Genomic DNA, 6,000 nt, shown 5'->3' on the forward strand with positions numbered 1-6,000 from the left:
CAGGGGCTCTCCAAACGCGACATGGTGTCCGCTAACGATTGGAGCTAATTTTTTCATTCAAAAAGTCAAAAGGCACTCCTTCCCTTCCGAGCCCTGCCGTGTGCCCAAACAATGGTTTACTCCCACATGTGAGGTATCAGTGTACTCAGGAGAAATTGCACAATAAATTTTAGGATCCATTTTATCCTGCTGCCCATGTGGAAATGAACAAATTGTGGCTAAAAGAAATTTTTTGTGAAAAATGTACTTTTTCATTTTTACGGATCAATTTGTGAAGCACTTGGGGGTTCAAAGTGCTCACTATGCATCTAGATAAGTTCCTTGGGGGGTCTAGTTTCTAAAATGGGGTGACATGTGGAGGAGCTCCAATCTTTAGGTACACAGGGGCCCTCCAAACGCAACATGGTGTCCGCTAACGATTGGAGCTAATTTTTCATTCAAAAGTCAAATGGCGCTCCTTCCCTTCCGAGCCTTGCAGTGTGCACAAACAGTGGTTTGTGACCACATATGAGGTATCGGTGTACTCAGGGGAAATTGCCCAACACATTTTAGGATCCATTTTATCCTGTTGCCCATATGAAAAAGAAAAAATTGAGGCTAAAAGAAATTTTTTGTGAAAAAAAAGTACTTTTTCATTTGTGAAGCACCTGGGGGTTCAAAGTGCTCACTATGCATCTAGATAAGCTCCTTGGAGGGTCTAGTTTCCAAAATGGGGTCACTTGGGGAGCTCCAATCTTTAGGCACACAGGGGCTCTCCAAACGCGACATGGTGTCCGCGAAAGATTGGAGTCAATTTTTCATTGAAAAAGTCAAATGGAGCTCATTCCCTTCCGAGCCCTGTCGTGCGCCCAAACAGTGGTCCCCTCCCCACATATGGGGTATCGGCGTACTCAGGACAAATTGTACAATAACTTTTGGGGTCCAGTTTCTGTTTTTACCCTTGGGAAAATAAAAAATTGTTGCTAAAAGATCATTTTTGTGACTAAAAAGTTAATTGTTCATTTTTTCCTTTCATGTGCTTCTGCTGCTGTGAAGCACCTGAAGGGTTAATAAACTTTTTGAATGTGGTTTTGAGCACCTTGAGGGGTGCAGTTTTTAGAATGGTGTCACTTTTGGGTATTTTCAGCCATATAGACCCCTCAAACTGACTTCAAATGTGAGGTTGTGCCTAAAAAAAGTGGTTTTGCAAATTTCGTTGTAAAAATGAGAAATCGCTGGTCAAATTTTAACCCTTATAACTTCCTAGCAAAAAAAATTTGGTTTCCAAAATTGTGCTGATGTAAAGTAGACATGTGGGTAATGTTATTTATTAACTATTTTATGTCACATAACTTTCTCGTTTAACAGAATAAAAATTCAAAATTTTAAAATTGCGAAATTTTCAAAATTTTCTCCAAATTTCCATTTTTTTCACAAATAACGCAAAAATTATCGACCTAAATTTACCACTAACATGAAGCCAAATATGTCACGAAAAAACAATCTCAGAACCGGTAAGATCCGTTGAAGCGTTCCTGAGTTATTACCTCATAAAGGGACACTGGTCAGAATTGCAAAAAACGGCCAGGTCACTAAGGTCAAAATAGGCTGGGTCATGAAGGGGTTAATGATGCCACCTTTGTGCAGATACGTTCTTTTGAGCGCCCGTTATTGCATTTTAATGCAATGTCGCAGCGACCAAAAAAAGGTAATTCTGGCGTTTTTAATTTTTTTATCGCTACACTGTTTAGCTGTTTTTATCGCTACGCTGTTTTTTATTGATAGATCGGGCAATTCTGAATATGTGTATGTTTGATTTTTTTATTGTTTTATTTTGGATGGAGCGAAAGGGGGGTGATTTAAACTTTTATATATATTTTTTTTTTCATATTTTTTAAAACATTTTTTTTAACTTATGCCATGCTTCAATAGCCTCCATGGGAGGCTAGAAGCTGGCATAGCCTGATCGGGTCTGCTACATAGCAGCGATCATCAGAACCCATTACGCTTTTGAACCCACATACTGGATGGGCCCCTGAAAATCCACTTCAAAATATGCATTTTGTACTCCCGTACGCCTTTGTTTTACCCATTGGCAGCAAGGCGAGCCCTGCTGCATAGTCAGTCATATGCACCCCATTAGGCCTTGGAACCCACATACTGGATGGGCCCATGAAAATCCACTTCACAATATGCATTTTGTACTCCTGTACTCCTTTGTTTTACACATTGGCAGCAAGGCCAGCCCTGCTGCATAGTCAATCATATGCACCCCATTAGGCATTGGAACCCACATACTGGTGGATGGGCCCATGAAAATCCACTTCACAATATTCCTTTTTGTACTCCTGTACTCCTTTGTTTTACACATTGGCAGGAAGGCCAGCTCTGCTTCATAGTCATATGCACCCCCTTACACCTTTGAACCCACATACTGGATGGGCCCCTGAAAATCCACTTCACAGTATGCATTTTGTACTCCCGTACTCCTTTGTTTTACATATTGGCAGCAAGGCCCGCCCTGCTGCATAGTCAGTCATATGCACTCCATTAGGCCTTGGAACCCACATACTGGATGGGCCCCTGAAAATCCACTTCACAATATGCATTTTGTACTTCCGTACTCCTTTGCTTTACACATTGGCAGCATGGCCAGCCCTGCTGCATAGTCAGTCATATGTACCCCATTATGCCTTGGAACCCATATACTGGATGGGCCCATGAAAATTCACTCATTTTTTAATGGTATGATGGTTCCCTCTTTGCACAATTATTTACAGGAGAATTTGTCAATTTTAATTGACATGCTTTTAACACTAAGGTTCAGATACAGCTTTAAAAAAGGCTAATACTTGCAATACAAGGCAATTTTATTGCCAACTGCAAAATTCAAGGAATAGTATGATTAAATAGTGTTAGTATGGTTTTGTATATGTTAATATACACAGGTTAATAACTACATATAAGGATTAAATAAATATAGTGATTACGTATATATGAAGATTAACTACATAAAGTATACTTAGATCATCACCAAGAGGCTTTTAAACATCATCCGTCTAGAATATCAGAGAAGCAACACCAAGACAGAGAACCCCTGGGAGATTACCTACACTGCATGGGCGTCCTCAATTATACAGGTATGAGCACACTGTATATGTACAGGTACCCCAGTTTTGGCATCTGTCTTAGTCATGTTTCATTGGTCTTATATAGTGATCTACACTATGTAGTAACTCTAGTTTCATCCACACCTTCAAGTGGCCACTTTTCAAGGTTGGATGAAACTGAGATATCATGGACTCATCAGACGAGGGGCCATGAACCCCTAGAAAATAAAAGCCACAAGGATTTAGATCAAACCACCACCGGCATAGTTTCAGTAAATCTTAATGTTTTAAAATGACAAACAGCAAACATATAGAGGCTTAGAACTGTTTGTGAAGTGAATAAACAAACATTTATCAAGATTGTGTCGCTATGAGCATTGTCTGTCACATCTGTAAATGTTTTACAAGAAATGCAGCTATGTGATTGTCTGAATACATTCGGTATTCAGTGTTTTAATCTTGGTTACAAATCGCCATTTGTATATTCGCCATTTGTTAATTTGAGGCAGCCAAAGTTATGGCTCTCAAGGAGAGAAACTAATATGGTGGACAAAGCTCTATTTTTAATGAACTACTGAGCCAAACTAACAGCATTGCTTTATCAAATTTATATGAAGTGTATTGTGTCCAATGTGAGCAACCAGGCAACACAAATAGGAGCTTTTTAAGGGAGCTCTTTAAGGTACACAAATGTTATCAAGTCTTTGCCAACAAGGATGTGGTTTTACTAATGTGGGGTACCATTTTTAAAAATAGACTAGTGCCATCGCAGGCCCCTTGCCCAAAATTCACCGGCCTATAACAGTACAAAGCAAAGGATTCGGATTCCTGGACCACGGTGTGAATTATTTGTACGATGGACTCCTCGCCAGAGATGGACTACACCTCAACAAACCTGGGAAACACACATTCGCCAGAAGACTCGCTACACTCATCAGGAGGGCGTTAAACTAGAAGAAGAGGGGACAGGAAGAAAAACATTAGACTTGAACAAAGAAGACCCAGGAAAACATACTCAGATGGGAGGTAAGAACATTTCTAAAGCAATCCACAGCGAGGAGATTGGAACAAAACAAAATCCTCTAAACTGCATGCTCGCAAACGCCAGAAGCCTGACAAACAAGATGGAAGAACTAGAAGCAGAAATATCTACAGGTAACTTTGACATAGTGGGAATAACCGAGACATGGTTAGATGAAAGCTATGACTGGGCAGTTAACTTACAGGGTTACAGTCTGTTTAGAAAGGATCGTAAAAATCGGAGAGGAGGAGGGGTTTGTCTCTATGTAAAGTCTTGTCTAAAGTCCACTTTAAGGGAGGATATTAGCGAAGGAAATGAGGATGTCGAGTCCATATGGGTCGAAATTCATGGAGGGAAAAATGGTAACAAAATTCTCATTGGGGTCTGTTACAAACCCCCAAATATAACAGAAACCATGGAAAGTCTACTTCTAAAGCAGATAGATGAAGCTGCAACCCATAATGAGGTCCTGGTTATGGGGGACTTTAACTACCCGGATATTAACTGGGAAAGTGAAACCTGTGAAACCCATAAAGGCAACAGGTTTCTGCTAATAACCAAGAAAAATTATCTTTCACAATTGGTGCAGAATCCAACCAGAGGAGCAGCACTTTTAGACCTAATACTATCTAATAGACCTGACAGAATAACAAATCTGCAGGTGGTCGGGCATCTAGGAAATAGCGACCACAATATTGTACAGTTTCACCTGTCTTTCACTAGGGGGACTTGTCAGGGAGTCACAAAAACACTGAACTTTAGGAAGGCAAAGTTTGACCAGCTTAGAGATGCCCTTAATCTGGTAGACTGGGACAATATCCTCAGAAATAAGAATACAGATAATAAATGGGAAATGTTTAAGAACATCCTAAATAGGCAGTGTAAGCGGTTTATACCTTGTGGGAATAAAAGGACTAGAAATAGGAAAAACCCAATGTGGCTAAACAAAGAAGTAAGACAGGCAATTAACAGTAAAAAGAAAGCATTTGCTCTACTAAAGCAGGATGGCACCATTGAAGCTCTAAAAAACTATAGGGAGAAAAATACTTTATCTAAAAAACTAATTAAAGCTGCCAAAAAGGAAACAGAGAAGCACATTGCTAAGGAGAGTAAAACTAATCCCAAACTGTTCTTCAACTATATCAATAGTAAAAGAATAAAAACTGAAAATGTAGGCCCCTTAAAAAATAGTGAGGAAAGAATGGTTGTAGATGACGAGGAAAAAGCTAACATATTAAACACCTTCTTCTCCACGGTATTCACGGTGGAAAATGAAATGCTAGGTGAAATCCCAAGAAACAATGAAAACCCTATATTAAGGGTCACCAATCTAACCCAAGAAGAGGTGCGAAATCGGCTAAATAAGATTAAAATAGATAAATCTCCGGGTCCGGATGGCATACACCCACGAGTACTAAGGGAACTAAGTAATGTAATAGATAAACCATTATTTCTTATTTTTAGGGACTCTATAGCGACAGGATCTGTTCCGCAGGACTGGCGCATAGCAAATGTGGTGCCAATATTCAAAAAGGGCTCTAAAAGTGAACCTGGAAATTATAGGCCAGTAAGTCTAACCTCTATTGTTGGTAAAATATTTGAAGGGTTTCTGAGGGATGTTATTCTGGATTATCTCAATGAGAATAACTGTTTAACTCCATATCAGCATGGGTTTATGAGAAATCGCTCCTGTCAAACCAATCTAATCAGTTTTTATGAAGAGGTAAGCTATAGGCTGGACCACGGTGAGTCATTGGACGTGGTATATCTCGATTTTAGCAAAGCGTTTGATACCGTGCCGCACAAGAGGTTGGTACACAAAATGAGAATGCTTGGCCTGGGGGAAAATGTGTGTAAATGGGTTAGTAACTGGCTTAGTGATAGAAAGCA

This window comes from Ranitomeya imitator, chromosome 2 (genome assembly GCF_032444005.1).
Source record: "Ranitomeya imitator isolate aRanImi1 chromosome 2, aRanImi1.pri, whole genome shotgun sequence".
Lineage (NCBI taxonomy): Eukaryota > Metazoa > Chordata > Amphibia > Anura > Dendrobatidae > Ranitomeya > Ranitomeya imitator.